Raw genomic sequence first — 25596 nt, 5'->3', positions numbered from 1 at the left:
GAGTTCCATGCAACCAGCATAATTTTATGCTACTATTGCTAGGTCATCACTGCGCCAGAGTGTGCATTTGTAGATCCTGCCATCACCATCTTAGACACTACACCACAGTTAACATGGACACAGTAAACTGACTCCAAACTGACTTCTACTGTTTTATCTTTGAAAATGAACGGTACAAGGCTGGGCCCCTATTCTCGAAAGGATCCTAGCCCTAGGATATCCTAACTTTGATCCTAGGGTCTAGGATAGGTGTCCTACCTTATTCTCGAAAGTATCCTAGCGCTAGGATATCCTAACTTAGGACAAATACTAGGATAGGTTCTGACTGGTCCTAAGTCTATCTTAGTGGAAATCAACATGGTGTGGTTCTTGTTTGTTCACCAATTTTGACGTTGTCAAACAAAATATCTCGCCTAAATTACATTTGAATTTACAAGAGCACACAGTTTTGATGTGTTACGAAGAGTTTTTGAGTTTATAGTATCAATTTATCGGTAATGAATAGACACACTTGTTGCGATGCACATATTCTTTATATCTACAAAAGAGATTTGTTCAGTTCTTACCTATTCTCGGCCTTTTTAATCACAACATTGCTCTTTCCAGTCACATTGCCGTGAAATGTCAATGTCAAGGCCAACTTGATAGGGGAAGTAACTCCGATCCTGTTTATTTCCTAGGTGAATTTCAGTTTGTGAGATGATGCATAATGAGAGTTCAAATGATGCTTTTCATAAAAAACAAATACAATGAAAATATTTTTTGCACATATCTTTAATATCCTTATTGTTTTTTGGCAGACTTTCAAATGAAATGTTATCGCCTTGTCAAAAAATGAATTTTCAAAAACTTCAAAACTACTATATAATGTGATGAAAATATCGAATAATTACTTCTAGATCTACCAAGTCCATCAAAAGCTGAATTTCCTCATATTATGTGTTTTTTATGAAATGAATCATGGGTAATATTTAGGGGAATCCCCAACTTAATGAGGGTTTTTCTATCTCACCTACTGAAAAGCTCGCTATCCTAGCTAGGATAAGCAGCACAAGTTAGGACAGGGATAGGATCGTTTCGAGAATGGGTCTTATCATAACGGTAGGATGTCCTAACTTCTGTCTTATTAGGATCTGTCTTAGCTGGGATACTTTCGAGAATAGGGGCCTATGACGTCAGCACTGACACATTTTGGCGTCATGAAACATTACGTCACAATGCTCTCTGTTGTGCGTCACAATATTATTTGCTTTATGGTAACACTATCATGCTGATAAATATATGATAAACAGCAAATGAACAAATAAATGCACTTTCTCGCTTCTTACTAGCCAAAACGTGAGAGACCCTAATATTACTGACGGATTGCCGGTGTGACGTTAAACAGTAACTCATCCCAAATGTCGCTTTCTTTGTTGGTTGAACGAGAAACGTAGCCGCTAGATTGGAAACAAAGCATGCCCCTGCGTAGTGATTCCGTGTTTCTCCCTTTAACTAAAAAAATATTCATTAAATTCGAGAGAAACTACCCGCGAGAATCACGAACTCATAGGCTACGGAGATTTTGATAAGGCGCTAGGTCACGAAGGTCGAATCTATTACTGTGGCGTCCTTTTCAATCGTGACGTCAGTGAATCAAATGGCAACTTTGTGATTAGTCTGCATGACTATCAGTAATCATTTAAAATGAAAGGAAATAATCACACATTTCTGTTACGGCATGAACCGTTTATATTTGTTTACAATAAACACACTTCCTTCGACTTTACGTTTTGCATCTCGTACAACTACATATATACAAGCAGTTGTTAAGTATCAATCTCTCACTTGTTCTGGATCTAGATATATAGATATAGCAGATATTTCATACTTCATTGTGCAGGGTTCTACACGTGCATATGGTACATACCAGCCAACTTCCACGCCTTTGTCTTCAGGCTCAAGCATGTTATTAATCATGTCAGGCTCTGGGCCACAACTGATAAATCTTACGCCAAAACTGATAAATCTCACGACAAACTGATAAATCTCACGCCAAAACTGATAAATCTCACGCCAAAACTGGACAAAACTGATAATCTCACGACAAAAATGATAAATCTCACGACAAAAATGGACAAAACTGATAAATCTCACGACAAAACTGATAAATCTCACGACAATTGATAAATGTCACGACAAAACTGATAAATCTCGTGACAAAAAACCTGATAAATCTCACGACAAACTGATAAATCTCGTGACAAAACTGATCAATCTCACGACAAAACTGATCAATCTCACGCCAAACTGGGTTCATAAGTTATGTCTAGTTATTTTCTTTTGATCACTTAAATTAACATCAAACAAATTGGTCTCAATGCATCGTTTTCAGTGACTTTTCTGAGAAAGGAATTTGCAATTGTGCGTTGGCTTGAGGGTACACGGTTATCCAGCTGAACTGATTTTGCCATACGTTAATACTATTTTTTAATTCCGGTTTAGTTGTTTTTCATGTAACTTGTTCAAGTCAATAATGTTGTACGGTGGTGCTAATTTGTTATGTTTGGAAATGAATGTGGTGCGACAACATCCCCGGGGCGCCTGACGTTTTTGAGACCAATCTTCTTGTGTGCCTGATGTACCGTTTACAAACCCGCGAATCTGTGTTTGTAACATCCGCGTTATTATTTTGTATTTACTTCAGATTTACCAGAATCTCCCATGGACTGCCTACGTCATAGGGCAATCCTGACGTCAGAGGCAGTGCTTGGTGCCGATATAAATATTGTATGGAACCCTGTTCAGACAATTCCCCGTCTCGCGAATTGTGCTTTCATTTCTGATAAGATGGAATATACCATTTGAATTTGTGTTGATGTACTGCAACACTTGTTAATGTAAGCATTACGCAAGTACTGACTAGCAGTAGAAGTGTACTACATGACCAGGATTGATTAGCGTTGCATAAATGTTCCGCACTGTGGACTGCTAATAAACGATATACGGTCACAGCTGAACGCAAATATTAGCCTCATATCGCGTCTGTCTTTGTTTGTATATAGCTGCCTACACTATGCGTGAGCAATACTACATCGTCAAGACCCGTAATCAAACAGTACATGAGTTTAGAGGAAAGATGAACAAGTGCTTGCGTTCTCCGTTTCGTAGGGAATGTGTCTGTATTGATCTTCCATATGGCTTTCGATAACAATCAGTGCGCATGACAGTCGGCTGCAGTGCGGAAGCGCTAAAAACGTGAGGTAAGTTCACCTCAAGGTTGTTTTGGTATTCGTGGTGTTCTTTGGACGCCTATACTCCAAACAGGGTGTTCTCATTCACCCACCCGAAACACAGGACTTCGGTGAAGACATTTGGTTACAAGGTAATCACCGATCGCGAAATGTATTTTTTTTCACTCCCGAAAGACATCGACCTTCGTAAAAAATCGAATATTGTTATTTTCCAATGCCGACCTTCCATTGACTCGCTCGTTCGAGTTCAGTTTAGGTACAGGGAGTGTATGTTGTATTGACGTGTATTTCTTTTGTACATGCTTGTTTGGCAGGGATTTTTCTGTTGAACTGGTATAAATTAGCAATTCCATACGTTCAGACATAAGTGTTAACAGCACGCGGACCTCTCCGGCCCACTCATTCCGCGGGTGATCGCCGTGGCGAAGGTTCGTGATGACCCAGCTACCCGCCTGGCTTTGTGTTTACCAACAGCTGATCGGAGCGCGACAGAAGTTTTACATTCACGCTTCACTGTCAGAATAATTTGTGCGTTTTTAGAGTCTTGAATTATTCACAGGCTCTGTGAAATGAATATCCATGGTATAAACTATATTTTCATGTCCGGATTTGACAGGTGACGGTGACCTTTTCCATTCATGCCAGGTGTGTACATGTCGTCAGTGTTTTGATTCGTGATGATGAAATACCTTATAGGCTTAGGAAAAATGTAAACTCCATGAATGACTTTTTTTGGTTAGGTTATTGTTGAAGATGTATATACAATAGTCTTGTACTGTGGGTGTCATAATCCTTTGTTATTTAGGATAAGACTTTTAAAATAAATGGTTTACTCATAAGTCTAACCCTAAAATATAAAAAAAATAATGGGAAAGATTTCCGCCCGTAACCCCGGTTTTTTATCATTCTATGCCTAAGATTTATAGTAAGAATACATGGATTTTTTTTAGAAAGCCTACCGTAACCGGAACCTTAATCCTAACATAGCCTACCGTAACCCTAAACCTAAACCTAACATAATGCTAAATATAAACCCTTAACCTAAACCCTAACCCCTGAAATAATCAGAATAAACAGAATACATTTCAAGCGGGGATTACGGGCGGAACTCTTACCAAATAATGTCCATGATGTACTCAAAATCATGATAGGACATTCCAAGAATATACTTCAAAGCAAATTTTGTGTATCTGTTTTGGGATTTATTACAGTAGAAAATAATATCAATATTATTCAATATTAATCAATTGTCTATTCAAGAAAAAAATATTTTTTTTAAAATATTTATTTGAAAATGCAAGGTTTCCACTTGGTAACAGTTATGTTTGTATTTGTTTCAAATAAATCATCATTTTTATTATTCCAAACAGGGTAAAATCTCTGGAAAGCAGCAGTATGCAAGTGTGTCTGTAATGTTTTGATCCACTGGAATTGAACAGAAATCATTGTTCCTGTTTGAAGTAGTATGATGACGTAATTGTGAAACATTTTTTGTCTTGTCCCGGAATAACCAGATACACCTGAGAAACAGTAAACTCTGTGACATCTCCAAGCAGCAGGGTTTTTACCAGCTGTGATCACTTTCTACAAGCAGCAGGGTCGCTGTGATCACTTTGGTGTCATCTTTACATATAATGTTATTGAATAAGCCTTTCGATGTTGAGAGTTTTCAATATTTGTTTACTAATATTACCAGCATTGGAACTTTTTACAGCAAGGATCAGTTTATGAACCATGTGTATTTTCAACATGTTTTTCTGTTTCAAGTTAAGTCATGGAACTAAAGAATCATAGTAAGGAAAAAATGTACATATATTGTTTTTTATCCCACCCGGCATGTAATGCGGGGGGATATAGTCGTCGCCTCGTCCGTCCGTCCGTAATCATTTTGTTTCCGGAGCATAACTCAAAGACCGTTCGATATTTTTCAACAAAACTTGGTAGATATATCAAACAGAACCTTAAGTGGTGCCTTTTGCTATTTGCAGATTTTGGGCATTTTTATTTTTCCCGGTTTCCATGAAAACGTTTCGGACTTAGTCCCAAAAGGGAGGGGTGGGCTTCGTTTCCGAAGCATAACTCAAGAACCATTCTATAGTTTTCAACAAAACTTGGTAGATATATCAAACAGAACCTTAAGTGGTGCCTTTTGCTATTTGCAGATTTTGGGCATTTTTATTTTTCCCGGTTTCCATGAAAACGTTTCGGACTTAGTCCCAAAAGGGAGGGGTGGGCTTCGTTTCCGAAGCATAACTCAAGAACCATTCTATAGTTTTCAACAAAACTTGGTAGATATACCAAACAGATCCTAAAGTTGTGCCTTTTGCTAATTGCAGATTTTTGGCATTTGTATTTTTCCCAGTTTCCATGGAAACGCTTCGGACTTGGTCTCAAAAAGGAGAGATTTGTTTTGTCAATATTTTTCAAAAAAACTTGGTAGATAATATCAATCAGAACCTTAAGTGGTGTTTGCAGATTTTTGTCATATTTATTTTTCTTGGTTTCAAACAAGTTGAACTTAATCTCAAAAGGGAGGGGTGACATTCGTTTCCAGAACACAACTAGAAAACCGTTTAATAATTTTCAACAGAACTTGGCAGATATGTGAGGCAGATCCCAAAGTGGTGCCTTTTGCTATTTGCTGTTTTTTGTCATTTTTATTTTTCTTGGTTTCCATGGAAATGATGTGGACTTAATCTCAAAACGGAGGGGTGTGTTTTGTTTCCGGATCACAACTCGAAAACCGTTCAATATCTTTCTACAAGACTTTACATATATATCAAACAGATCTTGAAGTATTGCCTTTTGCTATTTGCAGATTTTTGGCATTTTTATTTTTTATGATTTCCTTGGAAACGATTCGGACTTAGTCCCAAAAAATCAAGTTGGACTTTAAGTAACTGTCAGTTGATTTGTTCTTTCAAATTTATGGGGGCCAGGGGGATTTGTCATCTTCTGAGGGCTCTTTGTTTGATGCAGTTATTTCTATTAATAGGACCAGGACTGCAATATAGTAGGCATTCAGTCTTGACTTGACACACAATCAGCGTCACCAGTTGAATACTGCCTGTGGTGGGACATTTTTGTAACAAATTAAGTTTACGATGACAAGATGGATTGGAGTTGTGTTATGGGCCTGATAAACTTTCATGTCTCCAAGGAAATGAATATTCATTTAATCATAATTCCTAGATGATACAAATTACAAGAACATGTTGTTCCTATGGAGTGAGTGAGTGAGTTTAGTTTTACGCTGCACTCAGCAATATTCCAGCTATATGGCGGCAGTCTGTAAATAATCTAGTCTGGACCAGACAATCCAATGAACAACAGCATTAGCATCAATGTGTGCAATTGGGAACCGATGGCATGTGTCAACCAAGTCTGCGAGTCTGACCAGCCGATCCCGTTAGTCGCCTCTTACGACAAGCATGGGTTACTGAAGATCAATGTCCCTATGGAACATACATCTCTCCAAGGAATTTCTGGGGTTTGTGTTACTCATAGTTTAAGGTGCTGCATATAGTTGTGTTACTTTGTAATGTCATAAATAGTCTGAATGTGGGTTTGGATCTCAAATTTCCCTTGATTATGTCTCGGTTTGTCAGCAGCAGACCCGTGCTCATGGGTCTTACCAAACCGTAAAACTAAACTTTCTTGTATTATTTTCATTGAGAAATATGGTAGACATATTGCCCCATTTTATTATAAACAAGTCAAGTGATATAAACATACTCCTTCAGTATAGTCAGATTTGTCTCCAGCTTGTGTCAAGTTTGAAAATTCACATTTTCACTAACATTGGACATATATTTCTGCAGAAATGTAGATCAGTACAACAATGCTTTTCTTGAACAATGGAAACTCAGATAAACAGGAAACAAAGAGAATGTGATATGAGAGCAGCAATGTTGGTGATGGGCTGATAATGAGATTAACTTGTTCACTCAGACTGTACACCATGGTAAAACAGCCTGTTTACTTACTATAATTGACAGCATTTTCTTTATTGATTTTGGTAATAAGCTAAGTGGCCATATCGCATGGAAAGAGAGAGTTTATGAACCAAGGGGGATTGGAATTCTCTCTGGAACATAGAATGTGCTTGACAGATGCAGAAACTTATATTCTTCACATCAACTTGAAACCCACATATCTGACTTCGCAACAAGGGGAATCTCTGTGAGTTTTGTCGTATTCATTTTATTGAACTGAAATTCAAACTAAAGAGACTTTTGTTTTGATTTTTAATTGTTTTGTGTTAAGCAGGGAAAGAAACCTTTCAATATTTCCCACCAGACAACAGGACCAGTGAGTGGACAATAATTAGTGGTCCTGTCTGTGCTTCACTGATCCAAAATAACAGTCGTAGATTTGCTTAACTGTCCATACAAAATTCACTGGCCACCAGGACCACTGCAATTTGCAAACTTGTCATTTAGTGGTCCTGATGAATTTTTACTAGCCAGGGACCACAGGACCAGTGTAAATTTCACACATTGGTAGTGCTAGCTTAAGTTAAATTTTCTTATTTTGTTAAGTGTGGGAACAAGAATTAAAATAGTAAGTTATCTCCCTTGCCTCGGGAAAAAGAGGTAGTGTGCGTGCGTGTGTGGGGGTGCATGCGTGCACATATGTGCATGTGTGTGTAGATTAATAAAATACACATGTAATGTTTTCAGTGTTCAAATGTAACGGATTCTCTGAAACCTTAATTATCATTTGCATTGTTAATGACATCAATTATGGGCTATGACTGATATATGAGCAGATAAAGGACATAGAAGGAGCTGATGAGACCATGTGAGAATGTTGAAGGAATATTTATTAACACATTAAAGTGATGGTGTCAGTTTTATAATTACAAAACCCATTTAACCTATATCTATATGAGCAGTGAGAAACAACTGGGTCAGTTCCGACTAGGTCAGTAACATGTGACCCATTCTTGTCCAGAGGAGAAATATCCTGTCAGATAGAGATACAGTTGCAAGGTGTGGCCACTCACCAGTTTGATAAGGTAAGAGTTAGCCATACACGTGTCCCCTTCCTGATATTCCCATCAAGTGGACAGTCAAGTCAGCCTGGCACATATTATATTTACCCTGCTGTATTATCAGCCACAAAGCCAGCTCATTGGCTTTACTTTAGCACAAGGCTGGGTAAACAGGGTGGGTGACTTATAAACTGTGAGGCAGTATTAGCATATTCAGCTAAAGATCAAATACAGACTAAAGATTTTCATTGACTTGTTATAGAAAAGTACACATAGCACAGAAATACCCACCATCACGATTTGGGAGGATATAGTATTAGGCGCCGTCCGTACGTACGAATTGGAATATCTTAAGATCCGTTGACTAGATTCTTTTCATATTTGGTACCTAGGTTCATCACAGTATAAGAAAGAGCCCAGTCAGGTTTGGTGACCTTGACCTTTATTTCAAGGTCACAAGGGGACTTTAACATTTTACTCTTGTCAGCGAGATATCTCAAGAACCTTTCTCTAGATTTTCTTCATATTCAACACCAAGCTTTATCTAGGGAAGGCGCAGGGCCGAGTCGATTTTGGTGACCTTCACATAATTTTCAAGGTCATGGTGACACTGAAGATTTCAGCATATTAACCTGCATGTTATGCTTGTCAGTGAGATACCTCAAGAACCATTCACTAGATTTTCTCCATATTAGACGCCAGCTTCATCTAGGGAAAGTGCAAGGCCCAGTCGATTTTGGTGACCTTCACTTAATTTTCAAGGTCACAAAGACACTTTGAAGATTTCAGCATGTTAAATTGCATGTTAACATACAGTGTACTCTGTCAATACCGGCATCAGTCGGGACCAAATAAAATGCGGTTTTGACAGAGTGCGGTTTAACTAGGTTAAACTTATGGCCTGCACGCACACGGAAGTTAAGCTGTCGTTACTGTCACTTTAGCATTATCAAGATGTTTGAATAAGAAACAAGGCAGTGTCTGAATGCACATTCATGTTGTTTAAATCAAATAAAAATGTCTGAAATCTCTTATTAAATTTCAACTGATCATATATTATCGGCAGAATTAAAATTGTAAACTATTTTTCGCTAATGTTATTAAAAACAAGCGATTCTTGTTTATGCTTCAGCAGCGGGTCTACAATAGAGCAAAGAGCAAAAATAGCGATGTTTCAAACATCGAGGAAATCATTAAATAAATTGAAATCAACAATAACATTCATAAAAGTTGTCAAACGTACATATAAAATTACTATTTCCATACTTTTGTCAAGTCACTGACAAGTTACATCTCGGCTTTCACCGCCTCTGTCTTGGCCTTGGACCGATGCTTAATGTGAAAATATATGCATGAAGCATTTTTGTCATAGGCCATAACCTAGCCGCGATATGTCCAATACGTTCCATAATTTACGTATATAGTAGCGATGTCTTTCTTAATATGTTCAGAATAGCATTATTTTACCCAAAACCGGTATCCATTTCCATAATATGATTGGCTGCTTAGGTCACGTGTCTGATTTTGACCAATCCGACCCTTATAAGCAGAGTCTAGTGAAAAGCGTCGTTAGAAACCAAATTTTATCCAATAAAATCGCTTCTTACAAATGTGAAAATACTCGGCAAAGGTACAGTGATATTGTTGATGTTCAGAGCTTTGAGCGATACCCGCCATCAAGCGATTAAGCCTCTAGTAAGTGACGCGTGCCCCTCACTAATTAACAAGAAACTGATTGACACTTCCCGTTTCTGAATAATCTCGAGTCAATACCCTTGAATCAACAAAATGTAAACACTTGCTTGTTTATACAGTCAAACTGCCCACAACATGTATTAATTACTCAGGGTAAGTGTTACATTACCACTCACCCGATTAACAGGATACTGATTAACACTTCCCGTTTCTGAATAATCTCAGTCAGCGAATTGTGTTGTTACATCATTTTGGACCTAATTGCATCAAAGGGTTACGCCGTCTTTCATGTGCGGTTTTACAGATCCGTTTTCATAACAACTTGTTAGTTGGGACTGAAAAACAATGCCGATATCCTGAATAGACAGATGCGATGTTTACAGAAGTTTCTAAATGATAATAGCGTGCATTTCTGCGGGACTGAAACTTTGTGCCGATGTAGACAGAGTGCGGTGTTTACAGAGGCGGTATTGACAGAGTCCACTGTAGTCAGCAAGATATCGCAAAAACCATGCACTGGATTTTTTTCATGTTTCACACCAAGCTTCATCTAATGAAGGCGCAGGGCCCAGTCAATTTTGGTGACCTTCACATAATTTTAGAGGTCACTGCGACACTTTGAAGGTTTCAGCATGTTAACCTGAATTCACTGGATTTTCTTCATAGACTTTCAAGACTTCCCTTGAATGTGTTTCAATAAGCAATTTCTTTAGTACCACTTTTGCATATTTCATACACTATGACATTCATGTCAAGGTCAAAGTCAGTCTTGAAAATATTTCTGTGTTTGAACAACTGAAGTGCAAGATATCAAGAGAGGTTGACTGGTCATGTTTGTGTTGACATTTAATTTCATCTTAAACTTTCATTACTTTTTAAGTTTGATTTGATAATTTGCGGCATGGGATTATGTCACCTTAGTGACAGTGCTTGTTTTTAACAAAATTCCACCAATGTGTGTAAGTGAAATATACTGTGCAGCCTGTGAGCTGGTTAAAAAAGTCGGTTAGTCTCGTAAGAACTGCTATCCATTTTTTTAAAACAAAATTCCACCAGTGTGCGTAAGTGAAATATACTGTGCAGTATGTGAGCTTGTTAAAAGTCTGTTAGTCTTGTAAGAACTGCTATCAATATTCCACCTGACTCAAACTTCTGCTGCGATTTTTACTAAGGGCATTGTTTGGGCTGGTAATCACAATACATCGCAGAAGTGTTTGGAACAGATTGTTATGAATTTTGTCCCAAATCATAGCCTGTTACTAGATATTGAGCTTTGTCAGTAAACTTGTACAGTTGTACAAAATGTACAGTTTTCAACCACACTGTGGTTTGCAGAACCTAAATCTAGCATATGTTTGCATAGGCAGATCCAGGAATTTTCAAAAGGGGGGGAGTTCAGGGCTCCGCCAATACAAAACTTCAATGTGGTCTTAAGTCATTTTCAAAAGGGGGGGGTTGAACCCCCTGAACCCCCCTCTGGATCCGCCAATGGTTTGTGGCTTTTCTTCTACTGAATTAATAATATGAACACTGCCGTTGAAAGAAATCTGAAACTGCCTGTCTTTAACCGAGTAATCCACAGCAGATGATGTTCACGTTCAGGTGTATGCAGGCTTCTGTGGCATGACAGATGCAGTTTGTGTGGAGCAATATGAATTATGTATTGTATATAAACCAACATGTATTCTGATCTTGGGTAAAGTTGGTTGGTTAGTTTGTTGTGGCGGCGCGTGGTCCTGTGCTCAAAGCTCAGGTCACAAATCGGTGAAGTTAAGCAGCGTCGAGCTCGGAGAGTCCTTGGATGGGTGACCGTGTTTGGCAGCTTGACTCTTGAGAGTTTCAAGGACTTGAGTCCTGCCCCACAACGAAGCACATGTGACACATGTGGTCTCACCTTAGGCAAGTGAGTTTGTTCAAAATTGTCTCTGTTCACCCAGCAGGAAAATGGGTACCCGGTGGAAAAAGTCATATGACTATAACCTTCTAGCGCCTAATAGGCAGCTTGGGTTATCCGGGGTAATAATGTGCTGTGCCTTGATTGTTAGTGCTATGAGAATACCTAGTGTGGAGTTTGGCGCTATATAAATGGACACATTATTATTATTATTTGTTTAACGCCACATTCAGCAATATTCCAGCGATATAGCGGCGGTCTGGACTAAACAATCCAGTGATCAACAGCATAGGCATCGACCTACACAGTTGGGATACGTTGACATGTCAACCAAGTTAGCGAGCCTGACCACCCAATCCCGTTAGTCGCCTCTTACGACAAGCATGGGTTACTGAAAATCAATTCTAACCTGATCTTCGCAGGTCTTGTTAGAAATGAAAAGAGGGAGCTATCTGTTGTATTCGAAATTTGAGGTTGTTGTTTGAGGTTTACTTCCCTAGTTTTTAATCCAGGGACCCTGTCAACGTTTAACATGCAACTTTAATGCCAGACACAGACCCTTTGACTATAAATGAGTTTTGTGAATACTACATATCTAACCATCAGTAGGGCTGGATGTAAAAATCGACAAAGTCATTGCTAATATTTTATGTAAACTATTGTGAGGCAGTTTGTTTTGCTCAAAGCTCAGGTCACAAATCGGTGAAGTTAAGCAGCCGCCGAGCTTCGGAGAGTCCTTGGATGGGTGACCATGTTTGGCAGCTTGACTCTTGAGAGTTTCAAGGACTTGAGTCCTGCCCCACAACTAAGCACATGTGACACATGTGGTCTCACCTTAGGCAAGTGAGTTTGTTCAAAATTGTCTCTGTTCACCCAGCAGGAAAATGGGTACCGTGGAAAAGTCATATGACTATAACCTTCTAGCCTAACAGGCAGCTTGGGTTATCCGGGGTAATAATGTGCTGTGCCTTGATTGTTAGCGCTATGAGCATGCCTAGTGTGGAGTTTGGCTATATAAATGGACACATTATTATTATTATTTTTGTTTAACGCCATATTCAGCAATATTCCAGCTTATATAGCAGCGATCTGGACTAAACAATCCAGTGATCAACAGCATAGGCATCGACCTACACAGTTGGGATACGTTGACATGTCAACCAAGTTAGCGAGCCTGACCACCCAATCCCGTTAGTCACCTCTTACGACAAGCATGGGTTACTGAAAATCAATTCTAACCTGATCTTCGCAGGTCTTGTCAGAAATGAAAAGAGGGCTATCTGTTGTATTCGAAAATTGAGGGGTTGTTTGAGGTTTACTTCCCTAGTTTTATAGTCCAGGGACCCTGTCAACGTGTAACATGCAACTTTAATGCCAGACACGGACCCTTTGACTCTAAATGAGTTTTGTGAATACTACATATGTAACCATCAGTAGGGCTGGATGTAAAAATCGACAAAGTCATTGCTAATATTTTATGTAAACTATTGTGAGGCAGTAAAGTAATTTACACACAATGCACAAAGTTATGTCTTTATTCATGGGACGATGTTTGTTACTAATCCATGCATTAACGTGTCACCACTCACCAGTGACATGAAATCTGTTGAATTTTTGGATTTCTTTTTTTTATGTTTTGCTCAAAGCTTCACTGATATTTATCGATAATTGATCAATATTTAGTAAATGATTATTGAGCTCTATGATGTATATCCAGCCAACCTTAATTATTAATAGGACTGGGGCGGTGGGGTAGCCTAGTGGTTAAAGCGTTGTCTAGTCATGCCAAAGACCCGGGTTCGAATCCCCACATGGGTACAATGTGTGAAGCCCATTTCTGGTGTCCCCCGCCGCGATGTTGCTGGAATATTTCTAAAAGCGGCGTAAAACCAAACTCAGTCAGTCAGTCAGTATTAATAGGACTGGATTCTCCATTAAAAGGAGATAAGAAGACAAGAACACAATAATGTACTGTGGACCAAAGTAACAATATGCTGACAGCCTGACTAATGAACCTCACTTCTGTCGTTTACAACTGTGCACAATCACCAGCCAAGTCAGCATTGTAACATCCTATCGTCAATTAGTCTTCCCTTACCAACAGGTGGTACAGGTGAGCTACTGTTGCCAGGAACCCTGTTCTTGGAGCGCTGAGAGTGAAAGCAGCATTCTACATGATGCACAAATGTGCATCTATTGCACCCAAGTATAAAGAATTGATGCAGAAAATAGTATATTGTCCCAAAGGATGCAACTAATATTTGTTTTATCTACAACTTATTAAGATTATTATTCCATCCATCAAGCCTGATTGTGTCCACATTATTCATTCCAGACTCTAGATTAATTATGTACACATGCAATACACTACACCATTTCATTACTCAACAAGACCTTCCTATTGCCTGCAAGGACTTAAAATCAATTGTTTGGGTCCCCTGGGCCCAACTTGTAAGGTGAGGTAAAATCCTTGTATGACAGAGTTCACTCATTAACCCTTGATATAGTTATATGTCATAGTGTTTTTTAATTTGTTACTCTTAAAGGATTAAGAGCAGAAAATGTTTTATGGTTCATGAAATTTTGCAATATAAATAAAGTCTGTTTGAAACAGAATTGCAGATGATGGTTCCAAAGTATCCAATAAATGTTTTACCATACTGGTTTAATGATGGATGTATCTTTCTGGCCACACATATTTGTATGCCAATCACCAGTTTCCTCCCTATATTTATTACCCTATGTCAGATTCAGTGATATAGCGAGTGAGTGAGTTTTACGCTGCTTTTAGCAATTCCAGCAATATCAGGGCGGGTTACACCAGAAATGGGCTTCACACCTTGTACCCATGTAGGGAAGTGAACCCAAGTATTTGGCCTGATGATTGAACGCCTTAACCACTCCGCTGCCCCTCAATGAAATAAAGCAACAGCGTTCATCAATGGCATACCAAATTGGGTAAAGACCTGGTTCTGGTGGTTTGCTCTTACAGTATTTGCATAAAAGGCAGTGTTCACGAATGGTGTTTCAATGTAACAGGACATTGGGTCCTGTAAGTTTCAGATGTCTGTCATACCCATTGAAAATGCACAGGACCCAAAGAATAAAATTAAACACACATTTCAGATATAATATTCCTTATAATTGACATTGAAATAATTAACAAACATAAGATTTATAAACAGCAAACAAGTGGCACATGTCATATATAACAAATTCAGCCAAAGTCATTGTGAAATATACAGTCAGACACTGGGGCCGGCAGGTTGTAAACTTCTATCGGACCGTTGGCGAATCTGCTGGATTTGTCAGAGGGTCAGACGCTATTTGTGAACACTGTAAAGGACCTGTAGATCTTAAACTTTATATTTAAGACTTATGGCGAGGACACCATGTCTTTTAGCTTAATTTTGCTCTTGTCTTTTTAAGCTTGGCTCGCCACGAAGATCCAGGGTTCAATCCCCAATGTGTGAAGCCCATTTCTGGTGTCCCCCTGCCGTGATGTTGCTGGAATATTGCTAAAAGCGGCATAAAAACCAAAACTCAGTCAGTCTAGTTGATAAAGTATCTGCAGGAGAGTGGAAGGTTGTCTGTTTGATCCCTCACTATGTTGTAAAAGAACACTCTTAAAACGGTATCAGCATGGTACCGAGCATCATGGGAATAACACAAGTATTGGTATGGGTAGAGGTGTTGCACTGTCTTTGAGCGGGTTATTAATGTCGGATTACAGGATGGTATTGCAGTGGGCAAGCATTATAAAACTTGCATTCGATAAGAATAATTCAAACAGACAGACACTAAAAACAACCCCAAACCCATGAACATGACTTTAAACCACATTTCAACTTCCTTCAAGCTTCATTTCGAAAATTGATTAATTCACTTGAAGGGCTGATTTACAGAAAATGGTTTTTTTATTGATATTGAAATGTGTCAGTATGCAGTAAGGTCTATTTGGAATAGAATTACAGCTGTTGATTTGTTTCCCGCATGTCCAATAAACATGGTAAACATGATAAATGATTTACCATATTGTTTTTACATGATACATTTAAGTCTGTGGCTGCATGGCCAAGCTTCCATCTCCCCATCATAAGTAGGGCCCAATTTCAGATTGAATCAAATGGATATGTGTTCATCCAGGTTAGTTTGTGTTAATTTTTAAAATTGCAAACAGAATATTCTGTTTTAAACATATGTAGTGTGTCAAAACACATAAATCATGATTTGATGCTGAAATTTTATCATATATATATGAGTGTTTCAAATAGACAGAAGTAGGCTTAGAGTTTTTGATCTCATGGGTTTATATTCTCTGGAGTATATATTGTCATGCTAATATTTTAGAAATTGCGAACAGAATATTGTGTTTTAAACATATGTAATTTGTCAAACACATGAATCGTGTGATTTGATCCTGAAATTTTATCATATATATTGGAATCTGGTTCAGATCAATAAGAATCTTTCAGACAGAAGTAGCTTTGAAGTTTTTGGTGTTATGGATTTATATTCCCTGGAGTATATATTGTCATCTGATGTAGATAAGTAGGTTATGGTCATGGTCGTCCAGATACTAAAGTCTGAAGGATTGATACTTAACATACTACTTGTTAATGTAATAAACTGTATCAACAGTATATCAGTGAATATATGACTTAGGGAATTGTCAGTCATCGATGTGTGTTGTTGATCATACTGAGGTCCACTTTTATGAGCTACTAGTATTTAGGTTTAATGTGTGATTAGGTACATATGTAGCCTTACTTCAACAGTCCAAGGCTGTACTGAATGCTAAGCCAATGGATGTATAGTAATTCTATCCTTTAAAGAGGCAAGTCTAGATAAGGGGGCAGTCTCAGGACGACAGTCTGTTATTTTAGAAATTTTAATTTATACTATTAATTATTACCTTGAGACTTGTGCAGGTCTAGTACATATGCTATAGCATGCTTGCTAACAATTCAGTTGTGTATGTGCTTCTTGTGTTTGGATATTTCAGCAGTAATGCTAGAGCACACATACATGGAATATTCCCATCAGAAGCTTAACATGAAACTTGCTACAAACATTATGGGGGCAATGCAATTTAATATCAAGCACAACAATTTCTGAAAGTATAATTATGCTAAACTGTTTGTGTTTTCATTAGAAATGTCTTTACAGAATATGACGTAATTATAATGAAGGAAGGAACACTATCAGCATGCCAAGGAAAATATCTAACATACGATTTGTCCACATTTGTATTTTTACATGTTCCTTGATTAGAGGGGCTTTGATTCCCCACATGGGTACAATGTGTCAAGTCCATGATATTACTTAAATATTGCTAAAAGCGACATAAAACCATACTCATTCCTTGAATAGATTGAGAATTCTTGCTCTAGTATCTAAATGTTAACCTCCCTAAACTTATCATTTTTGACAAGGACCTGTTGGCCATCATCCTGTTTCCCTACTGAAGTGATTCCCTTCAACCTACCCACCTGTGAACGTCCGGGTTTGAATTGGTCTTCGGTAACCTATGCTTGTCGTAAGAGGCGACTAACAGGATCGGGTGGTCAGGCTTGCAGACTTGGTTGACACATGTGTTATTGTGTCCAAATTACGTAGATAGATGCTCATGCTATTGATCACTGGGATTGTCTGGTCCAACGTCTATTATTTACAGACCACCGCCATAGCTGGACTATTGCTGTGTGTTGCGTTAAACAAGAAACCAAACAAACCCTAGGATGCTGGTCATAAGAGTTGACGTGGTTGATCCGATGGTCTGACTTAATGACTTGGTTGATTGCATGACTTTGGACCTTGGACCCGTAAAGATCCGGGATAGAATAGGTCTTCAGCAACCCATGTGCTTGCCATAAAAGGCGACTATGCTTGTCATAAGAGGCGACAAACCGGATCGGGTGGTCAGGTTCGCTGACTTGGTTGACACATGTCATCGGTTCCAAATTGCGCAGATCGATGCTCATGCTGTTGATCACTGGATTGTCTGGTCCAGACTCGATTATTTACAGACCGGAGCCATATAGCTGGGATATTGCAGAGTGCGGCGTAAAACTAAACTCACTCACTCACTCACTCACTTTGGACCTTGATGACAAATCTCGTTCCTAATTCCAATCACGGGATTGTATGGTTCCTATTTGATTGTTCACATGCAACTGTCACATAGCTGTAATACTACTGAGTGTCACCATTATTTTGAAAGGGTGAAAAACATACTTCTAGATCAAACAAAATTAATATCATGGTACAAACAGTCTAAGAGATCACAGTTAGGAGATTCTTGAAACATGTTAAACCAGTTGAAGAAATATATCAGCTTATGTCCACTCTTCTGTATGTTTCCAAGTGACTGGTTTGTTTGCACAGTGGAGATAAGCTACTGTTTACTCCCTAACAACTTAATCTGGAGGTAGTTTACTTCTATTTATCCCCTTGTGAAATCCCTACTTGAATTGAACCCTCTCTGTGTGATTCATTGCCATCAACCTGAAGGATGGCTGTTTGAGTGTGGACCTAGTGAGATCTTGTGTCACACTAGTACAGCCAGGTATGTATATATGTACTCCTTCAAAATCAGGTGGAGTAGTATGTTGTTAGAATTTTAGATGTATTCGGTAGTAAAACCATCTCATTGAGGATTTTACACTGTGTTATATAACTCTTGGTTTGGAGTAGCAATGAGGGTGTGTAATTTTCAGAGATTACATTTCAACGTACAAAGTACAGCATGACATTAAAGGGGTTCTTTTCATTATCCTTTCTTTGAGAGTTGATTGAGTTTTAGGAGTGTTTGATAGTTTGAGAAAGACATACAATCGCATAGTTCACATTCTTGTACAAGGTGAGTCTGACCACCCAATTCTGTTAGATGAATCTTGCGATAAACTTGAGTTGCTGAAGACCAATTCTAATCCAGATCTTCAAAATCTTTTCACAAATGATATTAATTAATCATAAATGCTATTGAGATTGAAGATGATAAATTTATTAGAATTTGAGATAAATTTCATTTTTGATTTAAAAATTATGTTTCATTGTAAAATAAGAAATATTGTAATTTATTAAGCAAATTTCAAAATATCATTTATATGGAGATACTTTCTAAAAGCTGATGTTATTCAATGAAAATATGTTGGACAAGGATTTCATGTTAGGATATTTACCTACAATTTTGATATTTGACTCTGAGAGTTTCTGATGTTTCTATTGTATGAGTGAGTGAGTGAGTTTAGTTTTACGCCGCACTCAGCAATATTCCAGCTATATGGCGGTGGTCTGTAAGTAATCGAGTCTGGACCAGACAATCCAGTGATAAACAGCATGAGCATCGATCTGCGCAATTGGGAACCGATGACATGTCAACCAAGTCAGCGAGCCTGACCACCTGATCCCGTTGGTGGCCTCTTACGACAAGCATAGTCGCCTTTTGTGACATGCATGGGTTGCTGAAGACCTATTCTATCCCGGATCTTCACGATTCCTACTTGTATGAAGAATCAAAATTGAAAACAATCAAATAGAGGGTCCAATATTGAAAATGGAATCGAATTGAAGTCTGGGTGAATCGTTGTAGACCTATTGCTTTATACATTGATATGTAGGCCATCAAAAGATCAAGGTATTCCCATGCCAAAAGGTTATCTAGAGACATCAAATTGAATTTGATACCTGATTGTAATAAATATTTTCATAAATCAGAATTAGGTATTGTTCAGTGTGATGGAAAAATTAACCTCGTTTTTTACCTGTTTGCATAATAGCAGGACAAGTTAATTCAACAAGGCTTACTTGATCCCACACATTGAGTAGACCATGCCAGTATTGGCTCAAAGATCTTACAAAAAATATCCTTCAATTTAAATGAATTTAGTGCATCGGTGAAACTGAAAAGGACCTTGATGGCTTTTCTTCTTGCATGTGAATCTTGGGACCCCTAAATTTTCATCGTTTTACCTTGTGGCTATGACAAGGACCCTTTGGCATTCATGATTAGTTTCATTTAAGTCTGCTTTAAAATATTTGATTTACTCCCTTTAGTAAATCTCCATTTTCCTGGCACCTGCATCACATTTGACGAAGAAGCTGTGTAAATGCTCAGTATTTACCCTGAATAGAAAGCTGCATTTTAGACGTAGTTTGGGTTTGAAATATGCAATTATCTTTCTTGATGGCTTCAACCATTTTGCACATCATTTTGCCTATCATTATTGACTTCATCGTGTAACTTAATATTGTCATTTAGTTTGGTGAGAGTTGAGTAAGTTGGGTTTTACATGCTTTTAGCAATATTCCAGAAATATTATGGCAGGGGACACCTGAAATAGGCTTCACACATTCATAGTGGTGGTCCAATTAATTGAAATAATCAGATTGGTCGCAGTGACTGAACGACCAAGCAATCTATCATGTTTTCTCATTATCGAACACAAACAATTCTGGAACACTTTTTGCATTAACAATATTTTTCACATGGTTGGTTTTGTCTGTTACATTTCATGAGCACTACAAGCTCGTTCCAAGTCATGATTGAATTTATCTTAAAGACCCTAAGACATTTATGTTCCTAACATACTAGTCTTCTTTTAAAGATGTGCAATTTGAAAAAAAACAACCCAAAGAACTACATGTTTTTTTCTATGTTTTAGTGCAAACAAAAATAACTAGGAAAATTTCATAAATGACGCAAACCAATTATTTTTGATGATTGATCGGTTGTAATGAACCGATCTTCAATTATGAGATTTTAACCAATTCCCCACAGTACACATTGTACCCACCAATAACAAGTAATGGAATGAAGAATTTGTTTTTGCTATTATATTGTTTGTTTATGATGTAAATATTTTAACTTAGTGTATGTTGTTAAAAAGTAATATTTGTTTGTGTGTAGGCCATGTACCAACAGCTGTGTTTGTAAACACTGAACGAGCCGACCTAGTGTAGGTCACTTCCTCCTGAACATGCTTGTACCGGTAGATCACCATGTTCTATCACGAACTAATGAAAATAATGACAGGCAGCTGTTGGTTTATGTAAGGAAATGCACAACTTAGCATTTATACACTGGATGTGTTATATATGTAGTTTATGTATTAATGATTTTATCTAGCTTGTTCAGCATTAAATGTTGCATGGAATGAATGAATACATGCATTACGTTTACACTGGTAACATTTGAGTTTGAGTGTACTTGCTGAACCAGCTGAACTAGCTTAATCAGTATGCTATCAATGTGTTGATGCATTAAAATGGTCGGCTCATCCACCGCGATCTAAAGTTATGATTTGCTGGTCACATGTTTTGAATCCTTTAATGATGTTTACTTTCGTGACTGTTGACAGAATTTTGCCTTTCTTGACTTTGGTATTTTTAAAATCTATTTGATTTAATCAGATGTTCCAGTTAAAGGGTGGGACCAGGGTGTATACTACTTCACTCTTTTAATAACTGACAAGAAACTTGAAACCCAGATCAAGTAAACAGCTAAAACTTATTGTTATTCACAATTTCAAACTCCAAATCGCATGCCTTGTTTGCTGCCATGTTTGTTTAAGAGATAACAGGGCCGCATAACTCCAAATCAAAGTGAACGTATCTGGTACTTCCTGTATTTTGTGCTACACATTTATCAACGGAAGTCAATTACTAAACTATTGATAGTCACACATAATATCGATGCATCGATAGTTTTTCGTTTCCATAGTTCGATGCATTGTTACTTGCGTTTGTTATCATGTTTACCAAATTTTGTCTCACAGGATTTGATTGTTTTCTTGGTAGATGTATGTCTTTGTATCTCAATAACAGATAAAAATGCATTGAGTCAATCACAGGATTGCTAGGTCCACATTCAAATATTTACATACAGGCATCAAATAGCTGGAATATTGCTCTGTGTGATATTAAAAAAAGAACAAACATCTTTGATGATGTGAAAAGTACTGGAAGGTAAATACAGATTCTGAAAAAGAATACTGTTGAATGTGCCTCTAAAGTCATTTCCCTCGGTCATTCACACTAAGATATTCATTATATAGTCAAGTAGTTTCATTCAACCAACTATCCACATATCTAAGCATAATTGATGGCTGAACTTGGATCAGTGTTGTTGTAGGATCAGCCGGTTTGTGGACATACCTTTAGTCCCTAAAATAAAGTTGCCTTGTTTAAAGATATATACATCCACACAATAATAAGTAACATTCAAATGGAGCTGAACAAAGCTTAATTTCTGCCAAGAGCGTAGGTAGTCTAGACTTGCCAAATCACGGTAGGCTGAGGTTGCATTTGCTTTTCAATTTATTCTTTAGGGTCTGCCAGACAGTCATGCAAATTGTTTGACTGTGAAGTTGAATTGTGTGTTCAAGCAACTTTTTGTCAGTTTAACCCCTAAGTATAGAGAGCTTATGATAAGAATCAGGGCGTTGGGGGAGCCAAGCGGTTAAAGCGTTTGCTTGTCACACCAAAGACCCAGGTTCAATTCCCGACATGAGTACAATGTTTGAAACCCATTTCTGGTGTCTCCTTCTGTGATATTGCTGGAATATTGCTAAAAATGGTTAAAATTAATCTGACTCACTCACTCACTATGGCTATGATCATCATTATGATAGCTTATTATAATCAGGTCAGGAAAACAAAAAATATTTTTAAGTTCCCTCGTACATTTCAAACAGTTGGGACTTGGCTGTGCTGGCACTTAGCATTCACCGGGGATGTTTTACATAACTTCCACACGTGGTATTTTATCTTGCTGTCTGATGATTCCATCATGTCCGTCATTCTCTGTATTGCAGACAACACAGTGGACAGGTGCCAGAACACACGGACACCATTTTAACAAGCTGAGTAGGCCGACAGCAGTGATGTCCAACAGTCTATAACAGGTGACAGTCACATTATGTTAACAGACTTCACAGTCGTGTACCCCTTTCCTTTTGAATCTAGCCTCCATAATGCATGTTGTGAATACAATGAAAGAACCAGAGACATTGTCCTTGTGCAATCAGATGATGATCATTTGTTTGAAATTTAGTGGCCAATTTGGTGTGTGTCATCTGTTGTCTGAAAATGTCTTCCATAAAACTACTGGACCAGTGAACCTAAAACTTCACCTGCTTGTTCTACCCATGAAGGTCCGGGTTAGAATAGTGATCTTCAGTTACCCGTGTTTGTCGTACAAGAAACAACTAACTGGATCGGGTGGTCAGGCTCGCTGACTTGGTTGACACATGTCATCGGTCCCAATTGCGCAGATCGATGCTCATGCTGTTGATCACTGGATTGTCTGGTTCAGACTTGATTATTTACAGACCGCTGGAATATTGCTGAGTGTGGCGTAAAACTAAACTCACTCACTCACTCACTCACTCCCTCCACTGGTGACCTCCTTCCAATTCAAGACGTTCAGTCTGATTTCCACATAGCCTCTCAACAGGGATATCGAAAAACTGAACTTTTGTTTCTGCTTGTGATGACATTATATTTTGATCTGGTCATTGCTTATTGTTGTCACATGTTAGTCGCTGGTAATTATGTAGATAATTATTGCTGACGAAACTGTTATACATGTCCATGTTTTAAACATTTTAAACTGTTGATTACATATTCAGGTGAGCTACAATTTCACTTAATAGTAACATCTTATATTATGCAGCATCAGCAGGTTGATGAATGATAGACTGAATACACAATGCCATTTGGAAAGTGGTCAAATGTAACATATGTTATATTTGAGATTACATTTTCGTAATAAAGTACAGATTCTAGTACTTTTTTTTGATTGACTCAACCCAACAAAAGTGCTAGAATCTGTACTTTATTACGAAAATGTAATCTCAAATATAACATATGTTACGAATGATAGACAGTAGAAACATTGTTAAAGATATACAGAAATAGTGGAACCTATATTTGATGATCTCTGTATATTGCCTATACATGCGATATCACAGTGAGATTGCTATATATCCTGTAACTGCTGAGTGATTAATGTCATTCTATTGCGTAGTGATACTACAGACGGATAGGATGTTCCTGATTAGAATATGTAGAATATTCATACTGTCTTGCCAAATATAATGTTCACTTCATCTTGAATTGATTTTCCACCATTATACTATTAAAGTATTGAATTGATCTTATTCCACAGTTACAGTTTTGCCTTGTACAGTGTCGTGAATATTGCATATCTGGGTGATTATATTTTACAAGGTCTTGTCAATGCACTTCCTATGAGCTTGATGAATATTCATTGACCTAATTTAATGAGATTTCATTGTAGTTGTGCTTTTTTGACCTGTTTTGGAACACTGTGAACAGTAAATGGTTTCAGATGATATTCCACATTTTATAGAGTCAGTGTCACCTTGTGATCTTTGGTCAGTGGTGATGGAAAACAATTATCCAGTGCTTGCATGTGCAGAACGTGTCTACTTCTATGTAAACACATTGTGAAGCTGATTGTGAGTATTTGCTGTCATTTGTCAGTACACCCCTGAAGATCCCGCTTAAAATTGGTCTTCAGCGACCCATGGTTTGTTGACACGTCATCTTATCCCAATTGTGTAGATTGATGCTCATGATATTGATCACTGGAATGTCTAGTTCAGATTCGATCATTTTCAGATGCCGTCATATAGCTGGAATAATGCTGAATGTGGTGATACACATCAACCGAACAAAGACCTTTGTCAGTAATGATAAAAATATTAACCTGATTTACTCACTCTCCTTTCAGAAGCCCTGATTTACCTGCTATTAATATAATACCAGGGCTCCAGATAAATTTTCATGATCAGGAGAACGTACTCCTTAATTTTTCAATACAGGAGTACAGGGCCTAGATTTTCGAAGCTCTCTTAGTACTAATATAGTCGTAAGTGCCATACCCTAACATTAACTTATGACTATCTTAGCGCTAATAGAGCTTAGAAAATTTAGGCCCTGGAAAACAATAAGAGTACATTTAGAGTAGTGAATGGAATTTAATGGCGTATCAGTAATCTTGTGTTTCGTTTATGCATCACAACATTGCTACTCTTGTGTAAACAGGTCAATAAACAATAAAACAATACTTTTTCAGATAAATACGTCTGTAAATGAATCTAAGACCGTTTGCTGTGGTGCGTATCTGCTACGTTTTCTAAATTATTTCCTACCGTATCGTGCTTATTTTATGTCCGCACATACGCTGATACGGCTCTTATCTGGAGCCCTATAAGACACATCTGTGTCATGTAAGACACAGGTATGGTATTGACAAACCGAGAAACAATCAGGCATGACACACTGTGATATAACTGAAAAAAACTTCACTAAGCTACATTAAACTCAACTGACTCACTTACTCAAGGAAGACAGCAGTCTGAGACTGAGACTCTCCTGCAATGTTCTTTGTGTAATGAAATTAGATCCAGATTTTGTCATGGTGTATGTAACACTACGTCAAGGATTTGTATTGATGAAAAGAGTTTTTAAACAGACACCTGAATTATTGAACATGTTAAATGGATTATAACAATTGGGTCTGTACGATGTCTTATTCAATGAGTTCATGATTTTGTGGGTGTTCCTGAAACACATAAATAATGAACGGCTTTACATCCTGCCAAGAAGTGGTTCTTAACCGTGAAACTTGATGTAAGTGAGTTTGAAATTTTATCCTATGTTATGTACCCTCCATGATCTGACTGGTGCTATGCTTGACTCAAAGGCCTGGGTGGGGATTCTGGTGTAGTTACTGTAGGTCCATTGAA

General features: G+C 37.8%; 1 protein-coding gene across 1 annotated transcript in view; it reads left to right on the top strand.

Moving 5' to 3' along the window:
* The first annotated feature begins 3038 nt into the window (after positions 1-3038).
* LOC124284332 (sodium bicarbonate cotransporter 3-like) overlaps positions 3039-25596 on the top strand; it is a 130901-nt gene continuing 108343 nt past the window's right edge. Inside the window, 2 exon segments of the mRNA XM_046720416.1 lie at positions 3039-3242; positions 22636-22725. The gene's annotated coding sequence lies outside the window, so the exon portion shown is untranslated.

Source organism: Haliotis rubra, unplaced genomic scaffold (genome assembly GCF_003918875.1).
Source record: "Haliotis rubra isolate DU_JTF1 unplaced genomic scaffold, ASM391887v1 Scf334, whole genome shotgun sequence".
NCBI lineage: Eukaryota > Metazoa > Mollusca > Gastropoda > Lepetellida > Haliotidae > Haliotis > Haliotis rubra.
Note: the sequence above shows the minus strand (reverse complement) of the source record. Positions and strands in the feature narration are given on the sequence as shown.